The 19575-nt window shown below is 39.5% G+C and overlaps 1 pseudogene; it reads right to left on the minus strand.

Annotated features, from left to right (window-relative positions):
* Positions 1–18193: 18193 nt before the first annotated feature.
* Positions 18194–19014, minus strand: LOC114495378 (annotated as a pseudogene).
* Between the last annotated feature and the right edge of the window lie 561 nt (positions 19015–19575).

Consider the following 19575-nt stretch of genomic DNA (forward strand, 5'->3'; position numbering starts at 1 on the left):
TTAGTTTGAAATCAGGAAGTGTGATATCTTTTTGGCTTTGCTCTTTTTCCTCTAGATTACTTTGATTATTCAGGTTCTTTGGTGATTCCATACAAATTTTAGGACTGTTTTTTTCTATTTCTTTGAAATGCCATTTTAACTGGTATTTTTATGTTATTGTGTAAAATACATAGATGGCTTTGGGGAGTATGGACATTTTAACAATACAAATTCTTCCAATCCATGGACATGGGATGTCTTTTCATTGTGTCTTCTTTGATTTCTTTTAGCAAAGTCTTGTAGTTTTCATTGTATAGATCTTTCACATACTTAGTTAAATTCATTGCTAGGTGTTTTACTGTTTTTTGTTGCTATTGTGAATGGGATAATTTTTCTATTTCTTTTTCAGATATTTTGTTATTACTATATCAAAATGCAAATTATTTTCATATGTTGATTTTATATTCTGTAACTTATTGAAATTGTTGCTTAGTTCCAATAGTATTTTTTTTTGGTTGACTTTTTAGGATTTTCTATGCACAAAATCATGCTATTTGTATATAGCAACAATTTTACTTCTTCCTTTCTGATATGGGTGACTTTTACTTCTTTGTCTTGCATAATTGCTCTAGCTAGGACTTTCAGTACTATTGAATTAGAGTGGTGAGAGTGGGCAACATTGTCTTGTTCCTGATCATAGAGGAAAAGCTCTAATACTTTGTGTTGCATATAATCTTAGCTGTGGGGTATGTCGTATATAACCTTTACTATGTTCAGGTATATTTTTTGTATAACTAAACTGTTTAGGTTTTTTAAAAACTCATTAAATGATGTTGTATTTTGTCAAATGCTTTTTCTGCATTTATTGAGATGACCATATGATTTTTATCCTATAAAATGATGCATTACATTTATTGAACTGTGTATGTCAAACCAAACTTGCATCCCAGGGATAAATTCCACTTGATCATGTTGTGTAATTATTTTAATGTGTTCTTGTATGCAGTATGCTAATATTTTACTTAAAATTTTAACATCTTATTCATCAGGGATATTGGTCTATAGTTTTCTGTTCTTATAGTGTCCTGGTTTGGCTTTGTTGTCAGGGTAAGTCTGACTTCACAAAATGAATTTGAAAGTGTTTACTCTTCAAATTTTTGGAAGAGCTGTGAGGGACTGACATTAATTCTTTCAACGTTGGGTAGAATTTACAAGTGAAGCGATCTAGTCCTGAAGTTCTCTGTATTGGGGATTTTAGATTACTGATTCAATACTTTTACTCATTTTTCATCTGTTCAGATTTTTTCCTGATTTAGTCTTGGTAGGTTTTATGTTTCTGGAAATGTTTTCAGGGTTATCTAATTTTTTTGGAGGGGGCGTGTTTAATTGTCCTATGTATTTCTGTAGTATGAGTTGTAATGTCTCTTCTTTCTTTTCTAGTTTTATTTGTCTTCTCTCTTTATTTAATGTAGATGAAGGTTTGTTAATTTTTTAAAACACAGCTCTTAGTTTTGCTGATCCAATCTGTTTTGTTTTTTTGTCTCTCTTTCAAAGAGAGGATCCTTTACAATCCTAACTTTGGACTTCCCCTTTTTGGACCATAAGACGCACCTAGCTTTTAGAGGAAAATAGGAAAAAAATTAAAGCAAAAAATGTGGTAAAATATTTAATAACATAAATAACATAACATTTCACCAATGTAAATATAAACAGAACTCAACAGCAGCATTAACAAACTCCTCTAATCATCAGGGAACCCCAAGAATTCCTTGTCACTACTGTCCACATTTATGAAGCTCAGTTCCTCAGAATCACTAGGATCACTGTCTTCACTCTGTTCATAGAGGATGTCATCTTCAGAGTCGTCTAGGGCATTGATGATGCCACATTTTTTGAAGGACCTCACAACTGTTTCATCCTTAACTGACTGCCATGAAATTTTCACCCAGTCACAAACTGGGGTAATGGTGGGCCTCTTCATTCATCCAGCTGGTGTCAGATCATGATTTCCAGCAGCCATCCATTTGTTCCACTCTTCTCTCATGAAAACTTAAAATGGCTTATTGATGGAAATGCCCAAAGGTTGCAACTGGCTGTAAGCCCCTCAGGAATTATGGCTAGATGGGTTTTCTCTTCTTTAAATCTCTTTTTTTGTGGCTTCAGTGATACGTGTCCTAAACTGGTCAAGCACTAACAGAGCAGGTTTTTTCAGAAGCCCTCCAGGACATTTGGACCACACTTTTTCCATTCGTGTCTTCATGCCATTTTCATCCATCCATCCTTTGTCATGAACATGAACAATAACTCCTCTTGGGATTGCCTCTTTTGGCATGTTTTTTTTTCTCTTGAAAATCAGCATAGGTGGCAGTTTGGTGCCATCTGCACAGCAGGACAACACAACTGTGTAATGGGTTTTGTCATTCCCTGAGGTTTTCACATTTATGGTTTTGGCACCTTTCACATCAACAGTCTTGTTTGATGGAACATCAAAGCTTAATGGAACTTCATCCATGTCCCAATCTGGCTTATTTCAAATCTACTTTTCTTTCTTGCATCCAGTACAAATTTGTGAAAAGACACAATCTTGGATTCATATTCCAAAGGCATTTTTTTTGTGTAATCCTAGTTTTGGTGCACAGAGCAAGGCCACATCTTTTCATAAATCTGTGGCACCATGATGGTGATCCAGTGAAGTCCTCAATGCCTTTCTCAGCAGCAAGACGTTTGGCCTCATATATGATCATTTCTTTAGACACTGAAAAGCCATTGTTCCTGTGATGTGTGATCTACTCTTTCATAGCCACTTCTAACTGTGGCCATTTTGTGGCATGCTCATGAAAACATTGTTTTGTTTTGTCCATTTTTTTGCAGTTGATCCTCCTGTTTCCTCCATTCCTGTGTCATTTTTTCAGTTGGAGGTGGCCCAAAATGTCTCTCTGCTGCTCTGTTCCCATGTTCTTTGGCATACTTCACCACCCCCAGTTTAAAAGGGAGTTTATATGAAATCCTTTTCTGCTTTGACATCTTTCCACAATTATGGTAGATTCAGCAGGAGACTACGGTACACTATGGTATCTTTCTATAGCCAAATACAGTAGTGACAGAACTATCAGCTCTGTGTCCTTCATAGTTATGGGGGCACTGTAGCTGAGAACATCAGTAGATGATACACTGTTATGGGGAGGTCTGCTTCTGGAGGACCACAGGTTGTGCAGTACTCTTGTATGGGGACAGCAGTTTTGCACAACCTGTGTGGCTCTGCAGCTGTTGCCAAATTACAGCTCCCATCATCCCAACCTGTCCAAACATGATGGGAGTTGTAGTTTTGCAACAGCTGCAGGCCACATTGACAGGTGGCCCTGCAGTGGAATTTGCCTGTGTTAATGTTAATAGGGCACAACAGTCACGTGATGGAGGCACGTATGGGCGCCACAGACTTTCTTCTCCTAATGTGCCTGCACCACCTGTACCCTCTTTCCTAGCAGTATAGCATGCCACAATGGGGGCTCTGTTCCTGCCTCCCTTGCTTCACACTGCCAGGACACCCGCTCCTCTCAGCCCAGGGCCCACAGCATCGCCCCACTCCTGCCACTGCCGCTGACGGCTTCCTGCAGTGGCGACCCTCCTCCTGCCTCCTGTGACCCGGCTCCACCGCTGCCCCCTCAGCAAGCCAGGTAAGATACATTCAGACTATAAGACGCACCCCCATTTCTCCCCAAGTTTTGGGGAAAAAGTGCATTTTATAGTCCGAAAAATATGATAACTTGTTTTTTTTTTTTCCTACTTTCTAGTGGTGTGGTTACATTGTTTACTTGAGGTTTTTAAAATTTTTCCATATGTGCATTTTCCACCATAAATTTTCCTCTCAGAGTTGCTCCCACAAGTTTTTAAAATATATTTTATTGGTTATGCTATTACAGTTGTCCCATTTTTTCCTGCCCCTTTATTCCCCTCTGCCCTGCACTCCCCTCCCACCAGCATTCCTTCATCTTAGTTCATATCCATGGGTCATACATATAAGTTCTTTGGCTTCTCCACTTCCTATACTATTCTTAATTTCCCCCTGTCTATTTTGTACCTACCATTTATGCTTCTTATTCCCTGTACTTTCCCCCCCAGTCTTCCCCCTCCCCCTCGCCACTGATAACCCTCCATGCAATCTCCATTTTTGTGATTCTTTTCCTGTTCTAGTTGTTTGCTTAGTTTGTTTTTGTTTTTTAGGTTCAGTTGTTGATAGTTGTGAGTTTGGTGTCATTTTATTGTTCATATTTTTGATCATCTTCTTTTTCTTAGATAAATCCCTCTAACATTTCATATAAGGGCTTGGTGATGATTAACTCCTTTAACTTGACCTTAGCTGAGCCTTGACCTTTAACTTGACTTTATCTGCCCTTCCATTCTAAATGACAGCTTTGCTGGATAGAGCATTCTTAGATGTAGGTCTGTGCCTTACTTTGAATAGTTATTTTCAGCCTCTTCTTGCCTGTAAGGTCCCCTTTAAGAAATTGGCTGAGAGTCTTATGGGAACTTCTTTGTAGGTGATTCTCTCCTTTTCTCTTGCTGCTTTTAAGATTCTCTCCTTATCTTTAATCTTGGCTAATGTAATTATGATGTGCCTTGGTGTTCTTCCTTGGATCCAACTTCTTTGGGACTCTCTGAGCTTCTTGTACTTCCTAGAAGTCTATTTCCTTTGCCAGATTAGGGAAGTTTTCCTTCTTTATTTTTTCAAGTAAGTTTTCAATTTCTTGCTCTTCCTCTTCTCATTGTGGCATGCCTATGGTTCAGATGTTGAAATGTTTAAAGTTGTTCTGCAGGTTCCTCAGTCTCTCCACTTTTTTTTTTTTTGAATTCTTGTTTCTTCATTCTGTTCTCATTTAACATTTATTTCTTATTTTTGTTCCAAATTGTTGATTTGCACCTTGGTTTCTGTCCATTCACTTTTGGTTTCCTGTGCATTTTCTTTTATTTCACTTTGCATATCCTTCACTTTTTCCTCTGCTTTGCAACCATACTCAACCATTTGTCTGAGCATCCTGATTACCAGTGTTTTGAGCTCTACATCTGATAGGTTGGCTATCTCCTCATCACTTAGTTCTATTTTTGCAACTTTGATATTTTCTTTCATTTGGGCAGTATTTCTTTGTCAGGTGCACCTGACAAAGCTGTGGAGCCTTAGGTATTTGCCAGGATGGGGCAACACACTGTCACTCTGTTGTGGTGCTGTATGTGGGGGAGGAGTCAAAGAGGGAACAATGCCTCTTGCTTGGCACTTGGCCAGCTTTCAGTCACTTCCCCTGCTACTCACAAGCAAATTGGGCCTTTCTGGTGCTGATTCCCAGGTGGGCGGGTTTGTGTACATTCTAGGACCCTGTGAGTCTCTCTAGTAAACTATCCTGTGAGGCTGGGAGTTTCTCCCGCCACTTCAACCCCCACAGGTTTTTTCAGTCTGAGGTTTTGAGGCTTATTTCCCCACACTGGAACCCTGGGTTGTGCAGTCTGTCTTGCTCCCCAGTTGTTCCTCCTGGTTTATCTGCATGCAAATGTGGGACTGACCACTCAGCCAGTCACTGCCTTGCCACGAGTCTTCTCCTACTAGTCTGGGTGAATGTTTCTTCAACTCCTTTGTTGTTGGGCTTCCATACAGTTTGATTTTCTGGCAGTTCTGGTTATTTTAAAAAAAAATTGTTGTTATCCTTCTTTCGGTTGTGTGAGGAGGCAAAGTGTATCCACCTGCACCTCCATTTTGGCTGGAATTCCCCTGCTCCCACAAGTTTTGTTATGTTGTATTCTACTTTCATTTGTTTCAAGATAATTATTTTTCTATTGATTTGTTGTTTGACTAATTGGTTGTTCAGCAGTATATTGTTTAGGGTCCACATATTTGTAGATTTTTCAGCTTTCCTCTTGTTAATATCTAGTTTCATACTATTAATGTCAAAAAAGATATTTGGTATATTTTAAATTTCTTAAATTTGCTAAAATTTGTTTATGTCTTAACATATAATCTTTCCTGGAGAATTTTCTGTGTACACTTGAGAAGAATGTGTATTCTGCTACTGTTTGAAGGAATGTTTTAAAATGTCTGTTAAGTCCATTTGATTCAATTTCCATTTTTCATTGTTGATTTGTGTCTAGATATTCTATCCATTACTGACAGTGTAGTACTGAAGGCCCCTAATAGTATTGTCCTTTCTATTTTTCCTTCCAGATGTTAGTGGGTGCATAAATTTTATGAATGTTATATTTTCTTGGTGCATTGACCCTTTTATCAAGATAATGACCTTCTTTGTCTCTTGTTATTGTTTTAGGCTTAAAGTCTATTTTATGTGACATAGTATGGTTATCTCCACTTTCTTTTGGTTTCCACTTGAGTTGGATTTCTTCTTCCAACCCTTCACTTTGAGCCACTAGTGTTTTTAGAGAGCTGAAATGAGTGCAGCATATAGTTGAGTATTGCTTTTTAAAAAAATATATTTTATTGATTATGCTATTACAGTTGTCCCATTTCCCCCCTTCATTCCCCTCTACCCTGCACACCCTCTCCCACCCACATTCCCCAGTTTAGTTCATGTCCATGTGTCATAAGTTCTTTAGCTTCTACATTTCCCATACTATTCTTGCCCTCCCCCTGTCTATTTTCTACCTATCATCTATGCTACTTATTCTCCATACCTTTTCCCCCTCCCTCCTCCTCCCACTCCCCTGTTGCTAACCCTCTACGTGATCTCCATTTCTGTGGTTCTGTTCCTGTTCTAGTTGTTTGCTAAGTTTCTTTTGTTTTTGTTTTAGGTGTGGGCTTGGTGATGATGAACTCCTTTAACTTGACCTTATCTGAGAAGCACTTTATCTGCCCTTCCATGCTAAATGGAAACTTTGCTGGATAGAGCAATCTGGGACGTAGGCCCTTGCCTTTCATGACTTGGAACACTTCTTCCCAGCCCCTTCTTGCCTGTAAGGTCTCTTTTGAGAAATCAGCTGACAGTCTGATGGGAACTCCTTTGTAGGTTATTGTCTCTTTGTCTCTTGCTGCTTCTAGGATTCTCTCCTTCATTTTTACCTCAGTTAATGTAATTATGATGTATCTTGGTGTGTTCCTCCTTGGGTCCAACTTCTTTGGGACTGACTCTCTGAGCTTCCTGGACTTCCTAGAGGTCTATTTCCTTTGCCAGAATGGGGAAGTTCTCCTTTATTATTTGTTCAAATAAGTTTTCCACTGGTTGCTCTTCCTCTTCTCTGTCTGGTACCCCTATAATTCGGATGTTGGACTGTTTAAAGATTTCCTGGAGGTTCCTAAGCTTCTCCTCAATTTTTTGAATTCTTATTTCTTTATTCTTTTCTGGTTGTTTGTTTTTTTCTTCCTTCTGGTCCACTCCATTGATATGAGACCCAGCTTTCATTCCATCACTATTGGTTCCCTGTGCATTTTTCTTCATTTCACTTATTGTAGCCTTCATTTTTTCATCTAATTTGCGACCAAAATCGACCAATTCTGTGAGCATCCTGATCACCAGTGCTTTGAACTGTGCATCTGATAGGTTGGCTACCTCTTGGTCACTTAAAAAAATTGGCTCTGGGGCTTTCAATTCTGTTTGAGCCATCTTTTTTGTTTTTCTCCCCTTTGGTCTGTTTGTACCTGTTACGTATGAGGGGCAGAGCCTTAGGTGTTCACCAGGGCGGGGTACCCCAGTCATTGGGATGTGATGTATGTGGGGACAGGGTCCGAGAGGGAACAATGGTGCTTGCTCCACTCTCCATGGGACTTGAGTCCCTTCCACTGTTTCCCCTGAGCAAAATGGGCTCCTCTGGTGCCAATTCCTGTTGGGTGGGCTTGTGTCCACTGTGGGACCCTCCAAGGACCTCTCCTGAGAGGCTTGACATCCCTCTCTGCTTCTCAGTCCCCACAAGTGTCCTCAATCAGTGCCCCAAGGCTCTATTTCCCAGCTCTATGATCCTGGGTTTCTCGCAGTGCCTTGCTTCACAATCGCTGCCTTGCTGAGTCTGCCAGTTGCCACCCCTTGGCCAGGGTCTGCCAGCTGCCACTTGCACATTCAGGGTCCACCTGCTTCTGTCTTGTGTGCTCCGGATACCTCACACACCTGGTCCTAACACTCTCTGCTCTCTGTGCTGTGACTCATGCCCGGCTGCCCGGCTCTGCCCCTCCTACCGGTCTGGATGAATGTTTCTATTTTCTTGGTTGTCTGACTTCCATTCAGATCAGTTTTGGTTGTTATTCTGTTTCTAAATTGTTATTGTCTCTATCTTGGTTGTGCGAGGAGGCTCAGTGTGTCTACCTATGCCTCCATCTTAGCAGGAAGTCGAGTATTGCTTTTTAAAATCCATTTACATGTACAGCGATTATTGATTTGTAAGGACTTATTACTGCCATCTTTTTGTTTGCCTTCAGATTTTTCCATATCACTATTATTTCTCTTTCTATGTCTTCCTGCCTATCTTTGTTAGTTGGTGGTTTACCGTGGTGATAGTGTCCGTGTCTTCTTTTTTCTGTTTTCTATTGATTTATTGTTTGACTTACTGGTTGTTCAGCAGAGTTATTGTTTAGGGTCCACATATTTGTAGATTTTTCAGCTTTCTTCTTGTTGTTTCTGTCAATCTACTCTAGATGTTTGTCTTGTGGTTACCATGAGGCTTACACAAATCATATATCATACACAAAGCAGTTCATTTTATGCTGATAGCAACTTATTTTCACTCACTTATAAAAACTATACTCATTACTCCTCCTTTTTTATATTGTTGATATTATAATTTATTTCTTTTTATGCTGTGAATTTGTTCACAAATTATAGTGTAGTTATTTTAATGTTCTTTTAACTTTTACACTATAGTTAAATGGTTAACCCACCATTCTAATATAGAATTACTGTTTTCTAATTATGACTTTGTTTTTCATTTTTATCAAAGCATTGCATATTTTCATATGTTTTTATGTTGCTGATTAGCTTATTTTCATTTCAGCTTGAAGAGCTCCTCTCAGCACTTCTTGTAAGGCAGGTTTAGTGGTGGTAAACTCCCTCAGCTTTTGCTTTTCTGAGAAAGCTTTTATTTTTCATTCATAGTTGAAGGATAACTGCTGGAAGGTATTCTTGGCTGGCGACCTTTATCTTTTAACCCTTTGAGTATATCATTTCTTCTGGTTTATAGAGTTTCTATTTTTATTGTACTTTATTGTTTATGCTATTACAGTTGTCCCTACTTTTGCCCCTTTGCCCAGCCCCACCCTCAGGCAATTTCCATACCATTATCTGTGTCTATGGGTTATGCTTATATGTTCTTTGGCTGATCCCTTCATCTTCTTTCATCCAGGCTCCCCACCCCACCCTCGACAGCTGTCAGTCTGTTCCATGTATCTATGCCTCTGTTTCTATTTTGTTAGTTTATTTTGTTCATTAGATTCCATATAAAAGTGAAATCATATGGTATTTGTCTTTCACTGACTGGCTTAGTTCATTTAGTATAATAATATTCTCTGGTTTATAGAGTTTCTGCTGAGAAATCTGCTGATAGTTTAATGGCGGTTACTTTGTAAGTTACTTTCTTTTTTTTCCCCTTACTGTCTTCGAGATTATTCCTTTATTATTGATTTTTTAACAGCTTAATTATAACGTGTCTTGGAAACATGTTTTTGCATTGAGGTTATAGGGTGTCCTATTAGCTTCATGGACTTGTATGTCCATTTCCTCCCCAATGTTTGGGTAGTTCTCAGTTTTTATTTCTTTAAGCTCTCTGCCCTTTATCCCTGTCTTCTTCTGGTACACCAATTATTCTTATATTTGCCTTTCTGATAGAATCTGATAGCTTTGGTGGAATTTCTTCACTTTTAAAAAAATGTAAGCTTGCTATCCTTTTGTAACTGAATTATTTCTATATTCCTGTCCTCCAGGTAATTTATTCTTTCTTCCATCTAGTCTGCTCTGTCATGTATGTACTCTATTGCATCCTGTATCTCATTTATGAATTTCTCAACTCTAGAATTTCTTTGATTCTTTTTTATAATTTTAGTTTCTTAGATAAATAACTTCTGTTCCTTGAGTTTATTTCTGAGTTCATGGGATATTTTTTCAGTTTTCTTGTAGTTCATTGAATTTCTTCATAATAGGTATTTAAATTCTTTATGAGTTAGATCATAATATTCTGTGCCTTAGAGTTTGGTTGCTGGAAAATTATTTTTCTGATACTTATTTACTTTATTTTACATAGTCTTTAATGATATGTTCTTCTTCTTTAGCACTTGAAGTAGCAGACACATCTATAGTTAAGAATTTATATTTACTTTGTTTTTTAGAATTTAGGCTGATAATTAAAACCCCTTGTTTTCTGTATTCCAGAAGATGACACTGTAACTCATGTGTGGTTTCTCCTCCAGGCAGAGTTGGGGGAGGTGTGACATAGTGCCTCTGTGGCTCTGAGGAGTGTCCATAGGCTGGTAGGGATCCTTGACTGGCGTACTCCCAGTGGTCTGCTGAAATCTGAAGCAGGCAACAGTAAATGCGCTCCTTTAGTATTCTTTGTATTTTGGTCTGCCTCTTTCCTTTTCTTCTCATTCCCCCAATTCATGGAGGTTTCTCTTCAGATATCCAGGTACTGCTATAGAGAAATCTCTAGCTGCAACCTCCACAACTGGGGCAGCCAGTTGCTCACCCACCACTTTCCAACTCCTCTGCACTGCCAAAAGCCCAGTGCCTTGCACTATGGTTCTGATGAAGTGGAAGTGGGGTCCACTAAGTGAGTTAGTTCCTCTATCTGCTCTGCTTCAAAACAAATCTCTATCCCACTCCACTGGCATGCTGGATCCCCTTGTCAAGCAGCCTGGACCTCCACAAGCTCTTGGCTGTGGGTATCTGCCCAGTTTTACACTCCTTGGGTTCCATTTTTCTTGTTCTCAGGGAGTGGGGATTGGGAAGGCTCAATTTTCTGCCCCCACAGAGGTCCTATCTGCTCCATTTCAGATATGCAAGTGGGTAGAAACTCCCAGGTGTCCTGTTATAATGTGCAGAATCACCTAAATTTGGTTATGATGTCTAATTAGTTGTAAATCAAAGGAGAGAGGAAAAAGAAACAACTTACCCTGTCATGATGCTGATGTCACTGTGATTAGTGACTTTAAATTATCTTTATGTTTCACTAATCGTCAGCAGTTTTGTCTAGAGTTTCAAGATTATGATTTATAAGATGGGGATGTATAATGGTCCTTCTTAGTTGTGTGATAACTAAGTGTGTGATGAAATTGACAATGTTTTATGAAATACTTAAGGTACATTTGTTGCTAGGTGCTGAAATGTGGATATATCTTCTATGTTGATGTTACTTGGTACACCTACTGGTAAAAAGAACAAGGTAATAAGAAAGCATAAAATTGTGAGAAATGTAATATCCAGGATTCTGTTTACCAGGGATGAAAATGGGTATTTAAAATCTAGAGCAGGGTTGGCAAAACACACACCATGGAACAAGTCCAAACTGCCAACCTATTTTTGAATGTCCTGTGAGGTAAGGAGGAATATTACATTTTTAAGTGATTGAAGAAATAAGAATAACATTTTGTTATACATGAGAATTATATGAAATTCAAATTTCAGTATCTATAAATAATGTCTTATTTAAGGACACACCCATGCTCTTTCTTTTTTTCCATATTGTCTATGACTGCTTTTGTACTAAAACAGCAGAGATGTGACAAAGACCTTATGACTTGAAAAACTTAAAATAATTATTATCTGGCCTGCTACAGAAACCTTTGACTACCTCTGCCCTAGAGAAACTTAAAGTACTAGAAATAAATTAGAAATTTACTTGTAACTACTTTCCTACTTCTGTTTCCCAAATTCTTTCTTCTAAGGTACTATCAAGACCCGTAGCAGGAGGCAATGCAAGAATGGGATAGCAGACCCTTCAGTACATTATAAGAACCCAACACTTCTCACCGCCTTTGTGGCTCTTCCTGTGATCCAAATTACTGTTATCTCTGTTTTCACCCTTGCCTTTTAACCAACCCTAATCCAGTAGTCAGATCAGGTCACTTCCCTGCTTAAAATCCACCAATGACTCCCCATACCTTGCTTAAGTCAAAGTCATCACAGCACCTTTCAAAGGAAGACCCTAGAAGGTATGTCCCCCACCTCATAACTCTTTGATAGCTTCTCTTCATCTTATTTTTCTTTTTGCTTCAGCCTCACTTGCTTCCTTACTTTCCCTCAAGCAGTCTGAAAATATTCCTACCCCAGAGTGGTTTGCTTATTGTCTTTTTTTTTGCTTAAAATATTTTCCCTTCATATATCTGCATGGCTAATTATTTCATCTCTTTCATGTTCTGTCTAGTAGTTCTATCAATTGTTGAGAATGGGATGTTATATTTCCCAGCAATAATTGTGAGTTTTTCTGTTTCTCTTTTTAGTTCTATAAGTTTTTTCTTTCATGAATTTTGAAGCTCTGTTTGAGATATACACATTTGAGATTTCTGTGTCTCCTTGCTGTATTGATCATTCTTTGAACCATTATGTGATGTCCCTGGTAATTTTTTTGCTCTGAGGCATAGTTTGTATGGTATTAATGTAACCACTGCTGTTTTTTTTTAAATTAATGTTTTCATGGTTTTTATTTCATACCTTTTCACTTTTATTTTTAAATTTGAAGTGGGTTCATTATAGATAGCCTATAGTTGAGTCAAGATTTTAAAATCTGCTCTGTTAATTTTTTTAAAAGGCATTATTTTTAGAGCAACTTTAGGTTCATAGTAACATTAAGGGGCAGGTACAGAGATTTCCCTGCCCCCATGCATGAGCATAGCCTCTCCGATTATCAACATCCCTCATCAGAGTGGTACATTTGTTACCATTGATGAATCTACATCGACACATCTGAATCATCCAAAGTTCATAGTTTTATATTATCCTTCACTCTTGGTGTTGTACATTCCATGGGTTTGGACAAATATATAATGTCATGTATTCATCATTATAGTATCATATAGAATATTTTCACTGGCTTAAAAAGCATCCGTGGTCTGACTATTCATTCCTCCTCACCCCCATCCCACCCCATCCCTGCAACCACTGTTCTTTTTACTATCTCCATCGTTTTGCCTTTTGATAATGTCACATAGTTAGAGTCATACAGTATTCAGGCCTTTCAGATTGGCTTCTTTTACTTAGTAATATAGGGTGGGCCAAAAGTAGGTTTACAGTTGTCTGTATGGAAAAAGACATGCAGTTTACAATTATTATGATACAGTAGCTTAATTAGCTCTGTGTTTCATGTATTCACAAGTGTAAACCTACTTTTGCCTCACCATGTATGTGTTTAGGCTTCATTCCTGTCTTTTCATGACTTGAGAACTTATTTTTTTTTGTTCTGAATAATATTCCATTGTGGGATGTACCACAGTTTATTTATCCATTTAGCTACTGAAGGCATTCTGGTTGCTTCCAAGTTTTGTCAGTTATAAGTAAAGCTGCTATAAACATCTCTGTGCAGGTTTTGTGTGGACATACATTTTCAGTGACTTTGGGTAAATAGCAAGGAACATGATTACTAGATTGCATGGTAAGAGTATGTTTAGTTTTGTAAGAAACCATCTAGCAGTACCATTTTGCATTCCCACCAGTAATAAATGAGAGTTCCTGTTGCTCCCCATTCTCAATAGCATTTGGTATTGTCAGTGTTCTGGGTTTTAGCCATACTGTGGGTGTGTGGTAGTATCTCATTTTTATTTTATTTTGTATTTCCTTGATGATACAAATATATAATATAGAACATCTTTTAAAATGCTTCTTTGCCATCCATATATCTTATTTGGTGAGGTTTCTGTTAAGGTCTTCAGTCCATTTTTTTTTATTTGTTTGTTTTCTTATTGTTGAATTCTAAGAGTTATCGGTATGTTTTGAATTATAGTCCTTTAGCAGATGTGTATTTGGCGAATATTTTCTCCCAGTCTGTGACTTATCATCTAACTTGCTTCATAGTGTCTTTTGCAGAGCAAAAGTTTTTAATTTTTTAAAAATATATTTTATTGGGGGAGTTCCAACCAAGGTGGTGGTGTAGGTATAAACACTTCACTTCCTCACAGAACCAAAAGGATAACAACCAATTTTAAAACAAAAAGCAACTAGAATTGCCAGAAAATCAAACTGCATCATGGAAGTCTGACAACCAAGGAGTTAAAGGAGAAACATTTCACCCAGAATGGTAGGAAGGGCAGAGATGGGAAGCCAGGGTGGAGAGGGCCAGCGGCAAGGCAGCAGATAGTGGACTGGGGCAGGTGAGGTGGTGCCTGGCAGAAGAGATTTCACACATTCACATGCAGATAAGCTGGGAGGAACAACTGGGGAGTGAGACAAACAGTGCAACCCAGGATTTTAGTGAGGGAAAATAAAGCCTCAAAACCTCTGGCTGTAAAAATCTGTGAGGGTGGGGTGGTGGGAGAAACTCCCACCCTCACAGGAGAGTCAATTGGAGAAACCCATGAAATCCTCGAACATACCCAAGCCCACCCACCTGGGAAACAGCACCTGAAAGGGCACAATCTGCCTGTGGGAAGCGAGGGAAGTGACAGAAATTGGGGCAAGAGCCAAGCAAGCATCATTGTTCCCTCTCTGACCCCTCCCCCACAGACAGTGCCACAATGCAGCCTCACCCTGGGAAATACCTAAGGCTCTGCCCCTTACAATGTAACAGGTGCACTGAGACAAAGAAATATGGCCCAAATGAAAGAACAGATCAAAGCCCCAGAAAAAGAATGGAGAGACAAGGAGATAGGCAACCTTTCAGATGCAGAGTTCAAAACACTGGTAATCAGGATGCTCACAGAATTATTGAGTTTGGTTGCAAAATGAAGGAACAAATGAAGACTATACAAAGTAAAATAAAGGAAAATATACAAGGAACCAACAGTGAAAAGGATACTGAAACTCAAATCAATGATTTGGATCAAAAGTAAGAAATAAATGTTCAATGGGAACAGAATGAAGAAATAAGAATTCAAAAAAATGAGGAGAGGATGAGGAACCTCTGTGACAACTTTAAATGTTTCAACATCCGAATCATAGGCGTGCCAGAAGGAGAAGAGGAAGACCAAGAAATTGAAAACTTATTTGAAAAAATAATGAAGGAAAACTTTTCCAGTCTGGCAAAGGAAATAGACTTCCAGGAAGTCCAGGAAGCCCAGAGAGTCCCAAAGAAACTGGATCCAAGAAGAAACACACCAAGACATATCACAATTAAGTTACCCAAGATTGAAGATAAGGAGAGAATCTTTTTAAAGTATATTTTATTGATTATACTATTCCAGTTTTCCCAATTTTCCCTCTTTATTCCCCTTTTGCCCTGTACTCCCAACCCTCCAGCATTCCCCCTGCCTTAGTTCATATCCATAGCTTGTATGTATATGTTCTTTGAATTCTGTTTTTGATGCCATTCTTAACCTCTCCCTGTCCATTTTATGCCTATCAATTATACTTCTTATTCTCTGTACCTTTCCCCACTATTCTTCCCCTCCCCTTCCCCACTGAAAACCTCCTCCATGTGATGAGTTTTTCCATGCGATGTGCATTTGTCTGATTCTGTTCCTGTTCTAGTTGTTTGCTTAGTTCTTGTTTTCATTGTTTTTCTTTTTTTTAAGATTCAGTTGTTGATAGTTATGGGTTTGTTGTCGTTTTACTGTTCATAGTTTTTTTTTTCAGTGTGAATAAGCCTTTATTTTTTCATTTTATTTTCCCAGGGAAATTGGGAGAAGGAAAAAGTCAGCATGTGTTTTACAAAATGATAGATAGCAAGTGGAAGTACCCAGCACAGCAAAACCAACCATCAAATAAATAGTCCCCAGTAATGGAGGTCACCAAAACCCAAGGGGGCTCAGTCTCCTGTAGCTCAGAAATGGGAAGGAATCGAGGAAAGAACAGACAGGTACATGCTTTCCTACTCTCCCTCCCTCTTTCCCCATCAATTCAAAATTTCACAAAAGCTTTGGTTTCTAGCAGTAAATATGAGTTACATTTATCTGTCTCCTATTAAACAATCTTATGGCTACTTTGACATAAGTTTCTTTGCACCTGCATAAAAGTTCCTGAGCAACTTTTCCTCTTCCCTTTCTTGGTCTCCCAACCCCACATTCAAAATGAAAGGCCCCCTCATTGCTTCTCTACCCTAGGATTAGAGATTGAAATACAGCAATCTAAGTGTTTGGCATGAATCACATATCAAGGAATGGTCTGGACTCAGGGTATTGGGAAAAAGGGATGAAATATTTTTAGCTTCAGAATTTTTTCATAAATTATATAAGAGATGGGGTGACACTCCACACATTGAATGCATATGTGTGGGTATGTGGGCTTTTGTGGTGGGATACAGATAAAAAAGGAGACAGGGTAGGAGTCAAGTTTTTAGGACAGAGGATTTGGTCCAAAATAGAAAAGAGGGGAAGAGGAAACAAAAGAAAGGATGATTCAAGACCGCCACTTCAAAAGGGGTCCCCAAGCTTATGTTTCAGATCCTTGTTGCCTGGTGCAGAACCTTTTGTCAAAGACACTTTAGCTGTTTTTCTCAATATAAAAAGAAGTTTGTAAACAATAAAACCCCAAAAGAACAGTCAACACATTTGCACAAACTAGGCCACCTAGCAATCACCAAATCAGCTATTGTGAAGTCCTACAAAGCCCAGACACATACAATAACTAGAGGAGGCAGCAACTGAGGGAGGCAAGAACCCAGGATCAGACACACATAACCCAATGCATCCTATATTGCATTTGCCCCATTTCAACACAGTGTGGTAGGTTTTAGTGATCTCACAGTATGTAAATGAAACCTGCTTTTCTCCTTCAGCTACTATGACACTAGTCATTGCTGCAACAGGGCAGGGCACTGGCTCTAGGTGCCACAAAGAAGTCATCACTTGTGGTCTCTCTGAAGGCCAAATGGAAAAGGAAAGAATTTTTAAAGGTTGAAGAATTTAGTCGCTGCTCCATTTATCCATCCTTGGACAGCTCAAAATGGGTAGAGAGGTATTTTTAAAACCTATCTTTATCAACTCGTTTTTTTCTTTTTAACACAAACACACACACACACACACACACACACACCCCTTTTGCTGTGCATGGTAAGCCTAGCCCAATCTAGTGAGGGATAGATCTGGTGTATAATGAGAGTCCCAAACCCTGGAGTTAGAGGTTTGGAACAGGAATCCTTGGTCACACGTGTATAGACAACCCTCACCTAATCTTGGCTTCCCCTCTGTGCCTTTCACCTAGCCCCACCTCTCCTAGCCTCTGTACCAATCACTTATTTCTGTTCAGACCACTTTGCAATCTTCTAGTAGAAGGAGATCAACCAATGGGGCCACTCAGTTAAAATCTAGTCTTCCACAAAACATTGAAGATGGAGGGGTTTCAAGAGGACACTATGGCAGAGAACCCAGCTCTAACTGGCAAAAATGAGGTAGTTCAATAGGCTATTCACTCCAAATAGTTGTTCTCCCTGATGATAAAAACAAAAAGTATTCCTGCTGTGCAGACCCAGAGCTACTGATCACTTATCCCTGAGATTGCTCATGTGTCTGAGAACACAGTGTAGGAATGAGGGCCCTAGATTAAAATACACAAAAATACAAAACCAGCATATTTATATTATGAAAAAAAGTTAAAATGCACAACATACATCATTCACATATAGCTAATGCAGTTGCCATTCTAAAGAAAGTGGGACCCAAGGCACATTGTCCAAGGGACCAAATAAAATTGTATTGGCTCAGAAATGGGGTGGGAGGGAGCTTAGGAACAGCAGGTCTGCAGCTGTTCCCCAACCATCCCTTTTGCCTATAGTCACAACCCATTGCCTGGGGCAATTCTCAGCATCCTCTCCCAAGAGTCGGGGTGGGGGGGGGATAAGGAAAAAGTCTGCTGTACCCCTGAGAGATTCCCTCTCACAGAATGTAGTCATTTGTGGGCTGGGTTCATCAGTCTGGTCTCATGCTAATCTTTTCACTTCAGCAGGAGAAATATTATTACACATCCTTCTTTAAATTGAAAACAACTTCCCTATCCAGGTCACTTTCAGAAGCTGGAGACTACAATAAAGTATGCACGGGGGATTTCCCCCAAAGCCCTCACATGCAAATAGTTCCTTTGCCTCCCCCTGGTTGGAGTTTCTTTGCCCTCTGACCAAGAAAGAAGAGGGGTAAACCTATGGAGCTCAGCTGGAGATACATGGCAGTGCCAGCTGCCCCTTACCTACCCTGTCCCCACTTTTTCCATTCTACAGATTGATGCTTGCTCCTTGAAACTTCCTGATCACAAAAGGATAGCCTCTGACCCACTGTAGCTCAATTCTGGGCATCAGGGAACAGGGCAGGACCATGGATTTCTTCTTCATCCCGAAACTAGGCTGGCTTTCCCTGTGAGCTGGGGGCCTGCTGGGCCTTCAATGGACATGAGACCACCATATAGCTGATATTCTGGCAGAATTGGCACTTCTTGGGCTGGGGTGGCAGCTTGCATTTCTTGGCATGATGGTCTAGATCTTCACAGTTGTAGCACTTGTTTCCTTTTGATCTGCACTTCTGCATGTTCTTCCCTTTTGGCTGCCTCTCACATCCAATACAGAACACCCCACCAGGGCTGGTAACTCGAATAGATTACAGGCCCTTGGTGGAATTCTTAAAGGTAAAGTCTACTGCCTCATCCTCCTTCAGGCTTGGAAGCCCTCCATGTGCATCTTTTTATTTATTTTTAATTTATTTTTATTTTAATCATTGTTCAAGTACAGTTTTCTCCCTTTTACTCCCATTCCAGCCTCCATGTGCATCTTACTCTGGTGCACAAAGACATCCACTGGTGGGTCAAGTGAGAACCTGGTGCAGGAAATCATGGACAGGAAGCTGAACCCCATGACCACGTAGAACCACTTACAGATGCTGGCACTGTGCAGCAGCTACTGCTCCTCTGATACTGGGAAGGCATCTGCTGGCACCTTCTCTGGTGCCTTGGCACAGCCGCCTGAAAACTGCTCGTTTGACACAGAGCCCATGGTAGTCCACTAAGCCAGTTGCCCCAGGTACCAGGTTGGGTGGCTGTTGGCCTCAGAGAAGTCTGGAGGTCTGATCCTCTTCTATTTCTTTAACATTTCATATAATAAGGACTTGGTGATGATGAACTCCTTTAGCTTTATCTTATCTGCCCATCCATTCTAAATGAAAGCTTTGCTGGATAGAGTAATCTTGTGTGTAGGTCCTTGCCTTTCATGACTTCAAATATTTCTTTCCAGCCCCTTCTTGCCTGCACTGTTTCTTTTGAGAAATCAGCCAATAGTCTTATGGGAACTCCTTTGTGGGTAACTGTCTCCTTTTCTCTTGCTGCTTTTAAGATTCTCTCTTTATCTTTAATCTTGGGCAACTTAATCATGATGTGCCTTAGTGTGTTCTTCTTTGGGTCCAATTTCTTTGGGACTCTCTGGGCTTCCTGGACTTCCTGGAAGTCTATTTCTTTCATCAGATTGGGGACAATTTCCTTCATTATTTGTTCAAGTAAGTTTTCAACTTCTTGCTCTTGTTCCCCTTCTGGCACCCCTATGATTTGGATATTGGAATGT

The sequence above is a fragment of the Phyllostomus discolor genome, chromosome 4 (genome assembly GCF_004126475.2).
Source record: "Phyllostomus discolor isolate MPI-MPIP mPhyDis1 chromosome 4, mPhyDis1.pri.v3, whole genome shotgun sequence".
NCBI lineage: Eukaryota > Metazoa > Chordata > Mammalia > Chiroptera > Phyllostomidae > Phyllostomus > Phyllostomus discolor.